The following is a 16,917-nucleotide window of genomic DNA, read 5'->3' as shown; positions in this document are numbered from 1 at the left end:
AAAAAAAAAAAAAAAAAGTAAAAAGATTTGAGAATGTAGCTCACTGGTAAAGTGCCCCTGGGTTCAATCCCTAGTATAGGAATGGTAAGTGGGAAATGAGGTCCTAAGCATTGGTAATGCCAAAGAACAAAGCCTGTGCTAGAAGAGCACATGTAACTTGGAATGATTTCCAAAGCACTTTCAAGTTCCAAGTCATAATTCACCACAGTTTTGTTAATAGATACAGGACACATCATAGCCACTGTGTTTTTTTATTTTAGTATTACTATTATTATTTTTTGCAGTTGTAGATGGACAGAATGCCATTATTTTATTTTTTATATATTTCTAAGGATTGAACCCAGTGCCTCACATGTACTAGGCAAGCATTCTGCCACTGAGCTATAGCCCCAGCCCCCATACCCACTTTTTAAATTGGAAAGTTAAATTTTAGAGATCAGTATAAGTGACTAACCTATCCAGAATACAAAGTTCTTGGCTACTTGGGCTCATTTCACCAACCATCAGAGGTAGTCACAAAAAAAAAAAAAAGAAAGAAAGAAAAAGGAAATTTATAATCATAACACCGATTTCCTTCTTCAAGAGAGAAATCCTTTGGCCATATCGGACCTACCAATAGCCATCTCAAAAACAATGAATGACATTCCAGGTGACCACCATGATTCTTCCAAATGGTTGGTTTGACTGGGTTCAGCATTTGTAAATCTTCTCAACAGAAATTGCAAATACCTAAATTGCACATTAACTTGTTGAATACTTTTACATTATTAATCTATGCCATTCTTATTTTATGCAAGAATGCTTAAAAAAATATTACCTAGGGAAATATTTTTGGACACAATGTTATAATACCTGAGGTTTGTTTCAAAATGCTATGTTGTGGGGAATGAGTAGGCATAAATATACAACAAAATTAACAAAAAGTTGATAATTGTGGAATATGAGCAATAAGTATATGTGGAGGTTTGATATATAATTCTGTATAGTATATCTGATTTTTTCATAATAAAATGATTAAAAATAAAGGCACAGATGAATGGATTTCCCTCTGCATACACAATTTCACTTACTAATCAACATCACAGAAACTGAGAACTCAACAACTCTCAGTTTCTGCTGAATCTTAGAAAAGCCAACTTCAAAGTGTACTTCTGACCCAGTCCAGGAATTAACAGGAAATCCCAGAAAATAAACCCAGGTAAATGAGACTGATTCAGGGCATAATTACTCATTGGGTAAGGACCAAGACTCCAAAGACAGCAATCAAAGCCACCTTAGGCATGAACAGGAAATGGACTATCTTGCCTACTCAGGGTATTTGTTTTTCTATAACTCTGCTCTTACCGGGCAAACCCCCACAAAATGTCAGGAATGAGCATAGGAGTTACAGCAAAAAACATTTGAATATTGTGACTTCTTAGCAGTATTCCTATAATTACATGTTGCCCTTCTTATTTATTTGGAGGCTAAGAGACAAGGTGGAGAAGCAGGCATTTACTGTGTCACAGTGGCACGTTATAGAAAATTTATTTCATCTGTTTTTAGCTTTCAATGCCTGATGATTATGTCTAGTGGTTTTTTTATTTGACAAATTAAAAATAAGATTTACTTTCTGAACAGAATTCATAAAAGTCTAAGATGTGGTTCATGAATCTATCTTGAACTATTTTTTTTAAGAGACTGAATTCTTATCCATCTAGAATAGTGCTTATATATGCTGGAGCTAAATGACACCAATGAAAGTGATTTGTATATATTAAGAAAAACAAATTGCCTCATTTTATGTGTGGACTCAAAGAAGTAGCTTGAACTTTTCCAGTGGATTTTATATTCAACTTGAAACACAAACAAAATTCTCAAGGTTTATTTCTTTGCCTCTAAACAAAATGCCCGAAACACAGTATTTCAAAAATCTTTGAATCTCAATAAGCACATGTTCCCTCATCCACTCCATATCTTTGCTTATCAATATCTGAACAAAAATCTATTACACTTATTTTCTCTGGTTCGTGTAAATATTTCATCAGAGTATCAGTTTGCATATCCTTCCCCTTTCCCACCTCTCTTCATTTATTTATTTATTTATGTATATTTTTTTTTCTATTAAGAATCTTGATTCAAACTGAGGGAACAATCAGAAAAATTCAAATTGAGGGATATTCCACAAAATGGGTCTAAACATTACAACTGTCAGTTACATGAATGACAAGAGAGATGAGATGGTGAGACTGACCTAGATTAAAGGAGATGAAAGAGATGAGACAAATAAATATAACATGCAACTATTGATTAGATCCTGCGTTAGGGGAAATGGCTATAAATGACATTATTGGGACTATTAGGGAAATCTAAATAAAAAATATCTTATTAAAATTCAACTTCTCAAGTGTGGCCACTAAATGTGGAAAATCTAAATAAAAAAATAGCTTATTAAAATTCAACTTCTCAAGTGTGGCCATTGCATGTAGAAGAATCTCCCGAAAAACTAAGGGGTAAAATGATGTCTTCAACTGAACTTCTGATGACTTAGAAAATAGGACATACATGCAAACATATACACTAAAACACACCCACGGAGAAATGTATAAAAGGAGCTTTGGTTTCTCTTTGTTTTCCTGTCTTTCTCATCTGGTCTTCTATTAAATAAAAGGCTTAGGCTTTCCTTGGTTTTCTTTTGGTTTTTTGTTGTTGTTCTGTTTTGTGGAGGTTTTCTGGTTATTGTTTGTTTGTTGGTTTGGTTTGGTTTTATTGTTATTGTGTTTTTGTTTGTTGTTGTTTTTTGCAGTGCTGGGAATAAACCCAATGTTATACTTGCTAGGCAAGCTCTTTACCAATGAACTATAACCCTAGCCTTCATAAAGTACTTTTTAGAATCCTGATTAAGTTTGCAATCATAAAGGCAATTCTCGAAAATATTTGGATTATGATTTACAACTTAAATCTACTTAATTAATTAACAATATCAACCAAGCAAATTCATTGCAGCCATTTAATTCTTTGAGTGATGGTGCACTGAAATCCCCATGTGGTCAACTTCATAACCATGAATTTGGAACTCTAAACTCATCAGGTCCTTTGGTAGAAGGAAACCAATTGTTCATCTGGCAGGTTAATATCACTTTTAGGGTTCATATACAAAGAACTTCCCCCTAAAGATTGCATTCCTTCCTTAAGAGGTGATCTTCAAAGAAATGAGGCAGAGACTTTCAGATAAGGTCTGAGCTATTAAATCCCTATTCTGTAAGTTGACCCTGATGTATAAATGTTTCTTGATGGCTGGGGTTCATTTACACCCCTTAGGACTAACCTGAGTTACTTTCTCTTGCACAGTTCTAAATTCAAAGTTTCCAGGTACTCTTTGGCCTTGTGTCTTTGAAGTCTATAATAATGTTCCTTCTGTGTCCTCTGTGACATAGGGTAACATCTATGACATGAGCATATCCAGCTTGTTAGGGATCAGCTCTTTTAAGAACTTAGGGCAAAATCCTCCACAGTATAAATGGAGAAACAAACCCGCACACCACCAGTGGAACCCCATGACTAAAGGTGCTCTGCTGTCAGTAGTACCTGCTAGAGAAGTACCATACAAAACTCTTCACTCACTCCCAGCAGAGCCCAACTCATATCCAGGAGACCTGGCAATGATGTAAACCCTGCCTTATCTTCTTGAACTGCCACACTATCGAAATAGCTCTAAATATTTCATAGCTTCTTCCAGAAAATGCAAACTAATATTCGAGCTGGGATGCTTTTATGATTCTTTTCATCTATCTACAAGGAGACGATTTCAATACAGTAAATTTTCTTTTGTCAGAGATTATAAAAAATTTTGTCAACAAAATATAGTTTACACATATGCATGTTTCTCAGATAGGGCTTTTTTGCATGATATAACCTCATTAATTTAATTTTTAAAGAAACCATCCCATCAAGTACTTTCTTATACACAAGTTTAATTTCATAAGGCTAGGGCTCCTAAACTTAGTGTTGATATTTTAGACTGAGTACCTGGATTTTAAAAACTGAAAACATTTTTTCCTTGTCCTTCAATTCTTATTATAAAACTAAACAATCTGTTGATTTAAAATTGGGTAAGGGGAACCCAATGTTAAGTTTATGCTTCAAATACCAGGAATTGTTTGGAGAATCTTGGGAATGATTTAATTATATTTGGTTTACCACAGTTCATAATTTTCCTTTCAATGTGTTTCTAGGGAGGCACTATTTCTACATCCAAACAATTTAATGTTAGAGCAAATTTTAAGCAGACTCTGGCTAAATTTATTTCAAACGTGATCTACATTAATACGAACATGTCCACACCCTTAGAAATACATTAACAGAGATTGACAGTCAAGTTCAAGAAAGGAGTCTTTTAGAATAAATTCAGAATCACCAGAGAAATACCACACATTTTACAGGTGCTTCTTTTTAACATGTCTTTTTACAGGCTTTCAGTGTTATAAAGAGTATTAAAAAATCAAAGATACAGTTCATATTCCAACACAACACAAGTAGGTATACTAGGTACATTTAAACAGTCTACTACTGCATTCCTACCATTCATATTTAAAATGTTACACAATATAGAAAATGTTGTGGTATTAATCCAAAAATATTGATTTTACATTCTGACTGCACAAAAACCTAAGGCAACATGTTCATTTATTTCAGTAATTTAATTGGTAAATGAATATTTGTGATAAATACAAAATGAATTTATAAAAAAGGGAATTATTCAGCTAAGCAATCTTGTTTTGATCATTTCCTGTGCACTTGTGTTCCAAATGCTGCTTTACCAAATATTGAACTGTACTATTAAAAACAGGAAACAAATTTTAGCATGTTTATGCTGCAGAGATAAGCTGATAACATGTGACACTAGATAAGTTGTTATTTCTGTTCTCTGAAGAATCTAACAATGCAAAGTTAGCTCATATCATTATTTTCCATGTTTGCACAGTTAATCTGAAGAGTCTCAACACACTGAACAAATTAAACAGGAAACCTGCAAAATATTATCAAATAACAGTGAGCTTTCAGTGTGATCCCAGGGAAGTCCTCCCTCTATAAAACCTTTAGAAAGCCTGCCACCACACACATATGCAGATTTCACAATGAAAACTGTGACTGACGTATCATATGAATTAATGAAAGCAGCACAAATATCATTAATCTGTCCTCTATGCAGGTTGTCCTTTCTGGAGAAATAAATAAATTACGAATAAAAGCCTCCAAAACTCCTTTACGGATCATATTTCTCCCTCAATGCACTATCTCATAGAGAAGATTATGGTCATGCAGAGTGAATAAAGTTTATGCTTCACCATCTGGTCTTCTTCTCTGAGCTGTGCTCACAAATCTAGCTATAAAAGGGAAAATGTTCCTTATCAGATTAAAATGTGTAAATATAGCCATGTAAACGACAGCAAAATCTACTGAGAGCAGTAATTCCGAATACACCTAAGTTTTGTTTCTATGTGTGTTTGTTTTTTGTTTTTTTTTTTTGGTTGTTTTTTGTTGTTTTTGTTTGTTTTTATTTTGGTGCCCAGGGTTGAACTCAGGAATGCTTTACCACTGAGCCATATCCCCAGCCCTTTTTATTTTTTTTATTTTGAGACAGGGTCTTACTAAGTTAATTAGGCTTTCAATAAATTGCTGAGGCTGGCCTCGAACTTGCAACCCTCCTGCTTTAGCTTCCAAAGTTGCTGGGATTATAGGTGACACCACCATACCAGGCTACACCTCGGTTTTAATCACCTCTTCCTAATGCATTTAGTGATGCTGAGTTACATGAAGAATCAACAAGGTCACTATCACAGAGTAATACCACATGTGGTGAAACTATGCTCACACATCTCCATGCTCCAGATGAATCATGCTTCAGATAGACTGTCCTGACTCAAGTTAACAAGAGTGTCCTAAGAGATAAATTGGGATGGTGATAAGTCCCTGTGTATTCAGAAATGACATTTCAAGAATGGGATAAACATGTGAGTGCCTTCACTTGAAAGAAAGTCACTTAAAATTCCATTGTTTGCCATGAAATATTGTCAATCTGACTCTATATATCTCCGGCAGCCAACTCCATCTCACTAGTAAACACACTGGGAAAGTACTTCAAAGTAGTTCAAATATCATTTTGGCAGGTACATGTACAGCTCATTACACAATGTGAAGATATACACACAAAACAATTAATTATTCCATTATGAGCACACTAACTCTCCCACATGTGCTTAGAACATGTCAATAACAACAAGAAACAATTGAAAAACTAGGGCAATATTTCAGCATTTGACTTCTAATATTCACAATGGTAATATCACCAGAACTGTTTTTTTTTTTTTTTAACTTGGACTGGTTTCTTACTTTGATTCCTAAACATATTAATTTTCTTTGGTGGAATTTTGACACATGGATGTCCTCAATGTTTCACTTCTCACAGTTTACTGCTACAAGTTAGCTCAAACAGTATGATTCTTTTAGATTCTCCATTTGAGGGCATGAGTTAGCATTGGCTTATTCTAAGGTCAGAGAAAATGAATAATCATATTCTACATTGGAATACCACATTGAACAGGCTAAAAAGCACACGTATGAAAGGAGAATGATTTAAGGACATTATCCCTACCAAATCAGATAAGGGATTTAAGGACATTATCCCTACCAAATGAGATGAGGGCAGGAATAGTTAGTAGTTAGGTCACAGTCCCCCACTCAAAAGCTTGGGTTATTGTTGGCAGTGATGCCAGTCTGAGTTGTTTGACACTATATTCAAACATTCCAATTTCTAAATGTATTAGGGGACTATGGCAGTATTAGATGGAAGATATTAGATAGGATCCCAGGACCTATCTCAAGCTAAGACCCCAGTCCTGCTTCCCCCACTCTCATTTATTTCACCTGATCTAAGAGGCTACCCACTATAGCCTACCCTGTGGTCAGGCTACTCTTGCATACTGTAAGAGCAGCACACACATTTTCACATAGCTTCTGCTTTCAAGTCCAAGTGGTTGCTCTAAACCCAGTCTATAGGGTTTCAGTTTGCCTCCTTAACTCTTTTTTTTTTTTAATAACTTTTTAGTTGTAGATGGGACACAATATCTTTATTGTTATTTACTTATTTATTTTTTAATGTGGTGCTAAGGATTGAATCCAGGGCCTCAGGCATGCAAGGCAAGCGCTCTACCACTGAGCTACAACCCCAGCCCATTCCCTTAACTCTTAGCATGCCTTGTTGTCGTTTTTACACTTGTAAATTTGTCGTTTGTGTTGAATTCCCTTTCTTTGACAACAATTCTAGTATATGTGCCATATAATGTGGATAATCATTATTTCTATTTACAGGTAAGATAGTGGGGGCTTATTCTGGAACCCATGCAATGCCGGGAGTCTAACAAGCTGCATAGTCAGGTTTTAGATCTAGGACTTTATACCATGGTATCTCTGCTGTGTTTGAGATACAGGCAGAAAAAGGGGAGAAGAACTCTAGAATTAAATCTAGGAAAAATCATTTCACAGCCACTATGGTGATTTTTTGACACTTATAATGAGCTACATAAATCAGTTCACCTCTCCACATAGGCCTGCAGGAGATTTACAACACAGTAAAATTCTACAAGAGAAAATGAGTGCAGATATATTAGGCAAGAACATTTTTCACGCTGAAAATTAATATTATGTTTTTTGAAATTATCAATTCTTTTCTATACAGTTCTGCAGTTTTTCCCAATATTTCATAGTTGGGGGTTAAAGGAAAAATAAGAATATTATTAATAATAATGTTCTCAAAGCCTATGCAATTAAAACAAGGTCCCCTTAGTACTTTCAATAATAAACCCCTATTAAATAATAATAGCTAATACTTACTATGTGACAGACGGTGTTTCAAGAGTGTTATGTTCAATAACTCTTTTAAGTTTTATAACAAGTCCAGGACATATGTATTACTATCATAATTCCCAATTTACAGATGAAGAAACAAAAATAGAGAGAACTTCCCTATAGGCACACTGTAGAGCCAGATGTGGACACAGGAGTCCGACCCCAGAGCCTCTGCTTTTAATTTCCAGGCAGTAAACTGAACTCTCCACGATTCTTTATAGTTTTGTAGTTGAAATGTGTGCAAGATGTAGCTTATTGATTATCACTAGTGACCATATTTTGCTGACAAATCCTAACACCCACCACACACAGTTTACTTCTGCATTTATTCCAAGTACAAAAGACAGACTGGGAAAGAAAGCAGATAGGCAAGATTACTACATTTACTGAGCTATTTTGATGACTTGTGGGGAAATAAAACAAGACAGAGTACTTGAAATTATACCAAAAAAAATCTTTTGAACTAGGTGGTTGTCATCTGTCATATATGCCAAATGCCACAAGGGTCAACTGTGCTGTGTCTCACTCTTGTGTTCACTGAAATGTGATAACCCCCATGTGAGGATACAGCAACAAGAGTGTCTTAACAGATTAATGTTATTCTTTCAAGGTGTAGAAGCAATGCACCATGACCATGAATGCTGGGTAAATCAACGGCCCAGGTGCCAGCAGCTTGAAGGTAAGTGCTCAACAGACCTGTCTAATTAGTGCTGTCACCACAGCTGCCCCCAGTTAGGAAAACATCTCACTCACGCACATAAAGAGGATTTCAGGCAAGCCTCACTTAAGGCGATCAACTGTACAGGGTTAAAATGCACCCTTCACATTTTCACATAATGGTTGTGTAGCAAACTTCATTGGGCATAGGCTTATAAATTTCATTTTCTTTACCACTGAAAAGAAAAGGTTTTTTTCCCCTATTTTTTATACAGACCTGCCATATCACCTCCAAAATATCAATTAAATAGAAAAATTGAGAATGATTTAGTAAAAATGTAATATGTTTATTCTCCTGTTGTGATTTTTTTCCTCTCCTGATGTCCTTATCTGTTAACACATTAGCATGACTTAGATGTGTTAATGTTCGTCTTTATAACCATTTTAGCACATTAGCATGACTTTGAGGTGTTAATTTTTGTCTGTGTAACTATTTTCCTTTGTTCAGATTGAATGACATTTAATTAATTGGTGTCACTAAAACACTCTTGTTTTCATTGGGGAAAAAAAGGAATTTATTTACATGTTCTAAACTGGACAAATTCCCAGGTAAGAGGATTTAGTACAGGGTTATAATTAGTTTTAAACCATGACAACCACATGAGAACTTTCAAGCAATGCATATAAATAAAGCCCCTGAATGATCTATGAATAAGAGTTTCCATTATCTATTTTCCATATAGCCATTTAAATCTTATTCCTTCTGTGAGGAAGAAAAAAATTTAGCAGAGCTAAAATTGTGAAATAAATGTATCCTCTCCAAACCTCTTACATTTATTTGTTATTGAGGCAGGACCACTTTCCTGGTAATCATGACCTGGTTTTTCCTTTTTGTCCACAGATAATTTATTAAACTGAATTAAGCTTAATGAACTGAATAAGTTATTAAACCATATTAAGTGTACATGCCAGAGTTGAAATGAACCTTCTGTACTCACTGAGCACTACCAGATCAAAGTCAAGTCTCTCTCTGTTTTGTTTATTACAGTTTAAGTAATCAACGTTGTATTCCTTCTTAAGCAGGGTCCAAGTCTGACTTTCTGAGGATCTTTAAAGCTTGGGTAGCTCTTAACTTTTATTAAGCAGGTCCATGGACAGCCTAACAATTGAATCCTTATCATTTTACTTCTAGGACACAGGAAAAGCCCTACAAGGCAAGTTCTTATCTTCGAATTCTCAGGGACATTAACTTGAAGAGGTGGAAAATAACCAGAGTCAGTCGAAACAGAAAGTTGTACTGAGAAAACTTGTGCAACATTATTGATCATCTTAAAACAACCTAATTTTGTGGCCAACAGAATATAACCAGAAGGCTGCTGAATTTCCTGTGCAGTCCTCAGAAGCCAAACAATGATTAGAGGCAATGTAGCTTGATTTCAGATAACACACAATAAGGAATCACAGTAAGAGAATTTGTGGTTTCTCTTATTTTGCATAAAAATAAATCCATTAAAGAATTTTTTGAAAGTGTGCTTCCCATACATTCTGAAATAACCACCTGGGTTCTCAATTGCAATAAAGTTTTTCAGTACAAATATTACACAAAAGAAGCCAAAATAAAGCTTATTCACCTCATCAATATGTAGCTTTCTTTTCCTCTTCCACTAAAATATCTGTAGTTTGGTTTTATTTAGAAAGAACATTAACTTGATTCTTGCTAAGAGCCATGAATTTAAATTGCTAAACTCTACACCTAACATCCTGCTCTTCTACCTCAGGCTTCTAAGTCTCTATCAATAGTAAGAATGAAGAGTGGCAGGTGGAGGGAAGAGGTTGTGGCCAGTTGCCAAGTGCTTGTGATTGTGTAGCATGCATCAGGCCTTGGATTCTATCCCCACTCCTACCACACACAACAATGATTCAGAAGACCTGCATTAAGGTACCTGTTCGGTCTAGGAAACACTGCAGTCATAAAATTACTCTTAACTTCAATAATCTAGGTCATAAAATGAGGGGAAATAGTACCTTCCTTACTTATTTCTACTCAGTTGTGAAAATATAATTAAAAAGGGTAATGAAAGCATTTTGCAAGTTTTTAAGAAAATTATAATTACCTATGCTGATATAACTGCCATGATCTTAAATCATCAAAAAGTTAGAAAATATTAGATAATATAAATCCAGATGGTACAAACATATATAATTAATATCTAAAAAATTTCATATAGCGTTGGTCATTCACCAGGAACAAAAAAAAAAAAAAAAACAGCTGGAAACTATCAAGAAGGGTCACTAAAATATGCAGAGGGAAGGGCAGCCAGTATAAAGGATAGACTAAACATTATAGAATCATAAAGAGTGATAAAAGGAACACCAAGAATAGAAAGCAATGGGGTCTTTAAAGTCATGAAATATCAGTCAAATCATCTCTCAAATTCACAGAATACTCTAACTCATGGAAGACCCCTGAAGCATGAAACAAGTAGTTTTAGAATAAAAAGGAAATAAAATTTTGCACAAGAAGTGTAATTTGGAAAATGCCCATTCTGGGAGGCTATAGAGGAAAATGACTCAGGAAACAGTATATAGAAGAAAAACCTGGGTGCTGGAAGTCAGGCAGGTTCCAGGATCCAATTCCAATTTTCCCAACTAAAGCTCTGGTACTTGGCCAAATTGTTCACTCTAGGGAAGCCTCATCCTCCCTATGTGCAAAATGGGTTCACCTTACATAGGATGGAGTGAGAGAATCAGATGCTATATCACCTTCTTTGAATGGGATACTGCCAAGCACATGATAATTTCTCTATCAATAGCAGCTTTGTTCCTTTAAATAGCAGATCCATATGGAATTACTTAAATTCATGAATGGAACTAATCATTCTTTAACTTCTTTTAGTAGAAATTAAAATATGGAGAGCTCACATATAGTTTGTTTGTGTTTTTATTTCGGTATCAAGGATTGAACCCAGAGGAGTTCTACCACTGAGCCACATCTGGAATGCTTTTCATTTTTTATTTTGAGACAGGATTTCACTAAGTTGCTTAGGGCCTCGCTGAGTTGCTGAGGCTGGCTTTAACCTTATGATCCTCCTGCCTCAGTCTCCCAAGTCACTGAGATTACAGGTGTGCAACACTGTGCCTGGATGTAGTTTATTTAAAGCCACCTTCAGAGATTGCAACTTTCACCATCAGTGACCTAACCTGGGCTCATCCAGCTGGCATTTCTTATACTACCACTATCTAGCCTACTGTTTACAAAGCATTGTCAGACAAGATCTCTCAGTCTAAAAGGTATACCCAAGATGATGAAATCTAAATAAGGCTCTATAGTTTAGCTAATAATATTATAGCGATGCTAATTTCTTAGTTTTGATCAATGGATATAATAGGGTTAGGTAGCATTAAGGGAGCTGGCTGAAGGATCTATGGGAACTCTGTCCTCTCTTTGCAACCTTTCTATAAATCTATTTTCCCTAGAACTCCATAACACACTGGATTCATATAAAAACACATTGAATTTATCGGGGTTATCACTACCCTCACACTCATATAATATTAACTCCTTATATGGTCTGTTCTTAGCCAAACACATTAAAATATTCAACGTTGACCTCTAAGACCTTCTTCTGGCATCCATCTAGTATTCACATACAGGCTCATTCATATATATATAACTGACTTCATTCTCATATATTTCTCAGTTTTCATTCATTACAAAATACTATGCTTCTGTTACAGGATTACTATTAGAAGTACCAGACTTACAGAAATGAATGAGATAAACAAGATCTTTATTCTCCTAGAGCTTATATCCTGGTCAAGGAAGAATGGATGAAGAACCCATTAACTGATTACACTATAATATGACTTATCAAATAAATCCTTCATTTTTATAATCTGAGGACACTAAAAATTATTGAGGTAGCTATGGTTTTTTTTTTTCACTTAATCATGCAACACAACTTCTTTTCTATTTAAATTGACTTTGAAAATTGATCACTAAATCTATATAAAACTAACTAGTATTAAAAAGTTGGATAATGCTCAATTGATACTATAACATTTTGATAATTTATAATAATCCATTTTCCATATTAAAAACAATCATTCATTAGCTAGGACTTCTCTGCATAAATTATATTTCAATACTACATTTTACTATAATTTTTTTCATTTTAGGGCCAAATATAAATAGTGAAATATATTGTTTAAAAGACAAATGCAAGGTATACTCTGCCATATAGTAATAGTTTGACTTCAGGCAAATTATGAAAATTTTCTAAGCCTCTGTTTCCCAAAATGTAAAATGTGATAGAACCTTATATAAGATATTGCAATTAAAGCATTCAGTAGTCTATATGTGTCTCATCTAAGCACCCAACACGTGTTGGTAGCTATTATTATATCATAATATTCATTCCTGTGGCAAGCAGAATAATAACTCCCAAAGATGACTAAATCACTAATCTGCAGAACCTGTGAATATGCTACCTGGCCTGCAAATGTGACTTTAAAGACATGATTAAGGTTAAGGATCTTGAACTGGGAAGATTATACCATATAATGCAGGTGTACCAGTCTAATCAAGTGAATCTTTAAGGGCAGATAGTCTCTCTGTGGTGTAGACAAAAAGCCATCAGTGATACCACAGTGCTGGATTTGAAGTCAGAAGCTGGCTTCTCAGCCAAGGATCTCTGGCAGCCTCCGGAATTGAACAAGGCAAAGAAGCAGATTATCTCTTAAAGCCTCCAAAAGACTTGCCAACACCTTGATTTTGGCCCAGTGAGATTCTTCTTGGCATTACAATGTAAAGAACAGAAAGATAATAAATTTGTATTGTTTTAAGCCTCTAAGTTTATAATAAATTGTTACAGGAGCCACAGAACACTAATACAGTACCCAAGGAGAAATCAACTGTATTTACTTCCTAATATTAGCAAAACACTCATCTCATGATAATACATGGGACTCTAGTCTATAAAAGGAAATGAACCACAGTGAAAGAGAATCAATAGCTGAGCATCACTTCTCCTTCTTATCCTCCTACCCAGGGTCCACCAAAGAAACTCACAAAAAGGACTCTGAGGAACAGAAGGAAAAAACATCATAAGTTTAGGAATTGAAATTGAACCCCACTGACCCCAACCACTTATGATCCACACAACTATTCTCTCTCCCTGGCCTCAGTTTCTTTTTCATAAAATGTAAAGGTCAGATTGTCTCTTGGTGCTGTTAAACTCCAAAGTGAGTCATGAAGATCCATTCTTTTTGTACATTGTGTTTTAGAAATTTATGAGCAGAGTCACTAACCTTATTTTTTATATTTAAACATGATTAATGAATACTAACATAGCAATGGCAAAAGTACACCAAAAAAAAAAAAAAGAAAAGGAAAAGGCTTTTACAAAATTTTCCTATGCTTTACAAAGTTGTGAGTTTCAAGAAACCAAACCTACATATCAATACGAATGTGCTTAGATTTGACAGTTAATGTAACAAAATAAACACTTTTCTAGTGACGGTAAAATTTAAGTTGCAGTAATGCTTTTTAATGTCTTATAGTTTTTGAAAAAATATCATCATTTAGAAATTTGAATAAACAAAAATTTAAACAATATCTTCAAATGAATCCTTTACCGATTAATATTACATTCACTCCTGAGTTGATATCTAAAGAAATCTCTCACTAATTTCTGTTTAAACTCTATTTCTAAAGAAAGTTATTTCTGATATAACATTGGTTTACCTAAAATATCTTACATAATACAAGAGAACATTATGGAAGAGGACCAAAAGTGCTCAGCAAATCTGTTACAGAGAAGTGTGAGCAAACCCATCTGTAAAGGGGGAAAAATCATCCTGAAGTAAGTTAAAAGCTACAGAAATAAGACCCTTCGAACCTAGACCGAAGCAGCTTACAGACAGCCCCTGGAGGTCATTCCTGAACAACTGCAGTGTTAGCATTCTGAAAAAATTCTATCAGCAATGCAGTAAACCACTTTGATTTAACCATCAGAGAAGACCTGTGAGAACTCCAGCTCTAAGAATTTTACGATGACAGTGACAAAAATGGAAGAGGAAATGAAATATTTAGAGAGGTTCTGCATGCATGTGTTCCTGTAAAAAGTGGGTCCCAAGTAGGGGCCTGATTTCTGTGAATTAATGCTGTGAAGCAATAAGGGACAAGCTTTTGCTGATTAAAGGCACAGTAATCCATGGAGATCTCAGAGGAAAAGATGACTGTTCTACACATGTCTTTCTTCCTGCAAGTACTGGCTGGTTTACTGACTTTAAGAATCACTTTATATTCTGTAATGTCAAGCTATCTGGAAAAGCCAATGATGTAGGAGATGATGCAACGATACTTCCTCACTTTTGCAAGAAGTGCTCTAACAGTGGAATGTACCTATTTAAAAGCAAAAAATATGGATAAATTAGTTAATTCTGATTTGCTCTGAAATACAATGTTGTCAAGGAACAAGATGAATGGGGGGGGGGGAAGCACCAGCCTCAAAGTTTAAGGGTCCAAAGATATAACTAAATTGTTGAAAACAAATAGCATTAAACCTAGACCAGTATTGAAACTTTAGTTTTTATTAGGATCATTATCATTCTTGTTGGGGCTCCAAGCACAGCTCTATAAATTTGAGTTCTCTTCACCTAGCGCCACTTTTTTCAAAAGCCCCATTACATTTAGTGTGTGATTCTGCAAAATATGTTCTGTTCCCTACATAATACAAACCTGGAGTTAGGGTGGATATGTCTAAAGGAATACAAGGCTCTGCTAATAGTTCTGTAGATACAGACACTTTTTGAGCTCCAAAGATTCTCAAACCTTTTGCTGCACATATAGGTCACTTAGGCAAGTTTACCAAAATGAATATGAAATACTCATGGACCCCATCAAAAGATTCAGATTCAGTAGCCTAAGAATCTGCTCTTCCAGGAGCCAGTGTCAGGGCTCAGGGTGTGGCTCAGTGGTACAGTGCTTGCCTAGCATATGCAAGGCTCTGGGTTCCATCCCAGCACTGAGGGAAAAATCATTTTTTCTTTGTTCTTTCAAAAAGCATTCTAAATGATTCTGATCCAGGTACTGCAGGCACAACATTTCAGAATTAGTACACTGTCTGTGCTGAGGGTGGTCCTCTCCAAAGTTAAACAGTACTAGCAAAGAGGTAATGCCCAACCCTATGAAATCTCTCCTATAATGATGGGTTCCTTTAAATGCCTGAAATTTATTATCCTAGGTGAATCAAAGAGAATAGGACTTTCTTCCTTTGAAGAAATTCAGAATATTATAGAAAGAGACAATTGTGTTTCTTATGATTAGTGCAATAATTGATGGCATCTATAAGGCTTCAATTTTGACCCTCATATCTGAAATAAGGAGTTGAGAGAAAGAAAGGAAAAAATGAGAATCAAATATTCCAAAAAGTTTCTCCTGAGTTGTACACCTGCATTCATCTTTACGTTAAGAAAGGTAGACTATTCTCCAGATAAGGTCAAAGAGTGATTTCATAATGTTTAAACAACCAATTTAAAGTATGCTATATTATTAACAAATTGCTAAGAGAATAGATTTCAAATATTTTCACCACACACAAGAAATGATAAGTATGTGAAGTGATGCCCGTTAGTTTGATTTAACCATTCCACAATGTTTCAAACATCATACAATAAACCATAAATACATAAAACCGTATTTGTCAGTCTAAAAATAAATTTTAATTTAAAAAATATTAATTAGAACACATTTATTTTGGAAAGCTATTATAGAGGTTACTTAAAAATGCTTTTTCCCTTCATGTATGGTACATTTACAAGACTAGTACCTTAATTAGAATAAGACATTTCATGTTCATATAAATATGTCAAAATATACTCTATTATCATGTGTAACTAAAAAGAACAAATAAAATACATTAAAATGCTTTTCCCCTACTTTTTAAAAGTATTTTTTAGTTGTTGATGAACCTTTATTTTATTTATTTATATGAAATGCTGAGAATTGAAACCAGAGCTTATGTAAGACAAAGAACCAAACAGCTTCATAAATATGCTTTCTGAATAAGATGAGTACATATGTGGTCTTCAAATTTGAGTGAATAGATCTAATAATAGTAGTTACTAATTATAAAAGATTTTAGAACTGCTTATTCCAGGAATTTGTGGGGCTTATCCCTCATTTAGGACATTCCTGATCTACTGATTGGATGACTAAATGATTGCCGCCTTTCAATTTTTACAAGAAGACTAGACTACCCTCTTGATCATATCACTTCATACTTCTTTCCTAGGGAACTATGGGAATATTTGTGTCTCCACCATAGACTTCTCCTTTGAGATCCAGACTTTGTCAGTGTTGCTTTTCTT

The 16,917-nt window shown here is 34.8% G+C and overlaps 1 protein-coding gene across 12 annotated transcripts in view; it reads right to left on the bottom strand.

Moving 5' to 3' along the window:
* Nrg1 (neuregulin 1) overlaps positions 1 to 16,917 on the bottom strand; it is a 990,069-nt gene that overhangs the window by 169,185 nt on the left and 803,967 nt on the right. The gene's annotated exons all lie outside the window — the stretch shown is intronic.

The sequence above is a fragment of the Marmota marmota genome, unplaced genomic scaffold (genome assembly GCF_001458135.2).
Source record: "Marmota marmota marmota unplaced genomic scaffold, marMar, whole genome shotgun sequence".
In the NCBI taxonomy this organism is placed as follows: domain Eukaryota; kingdom Metazoa; phylum Chordata; class Mammalia; order Rodentia; family Sciuridae; genus Marmota; species Marmota marmota.
Note: the sequence above shows the minus strand (reverse complement) of the source record. Positions and strands in the feature narration are given on the sequence as shown.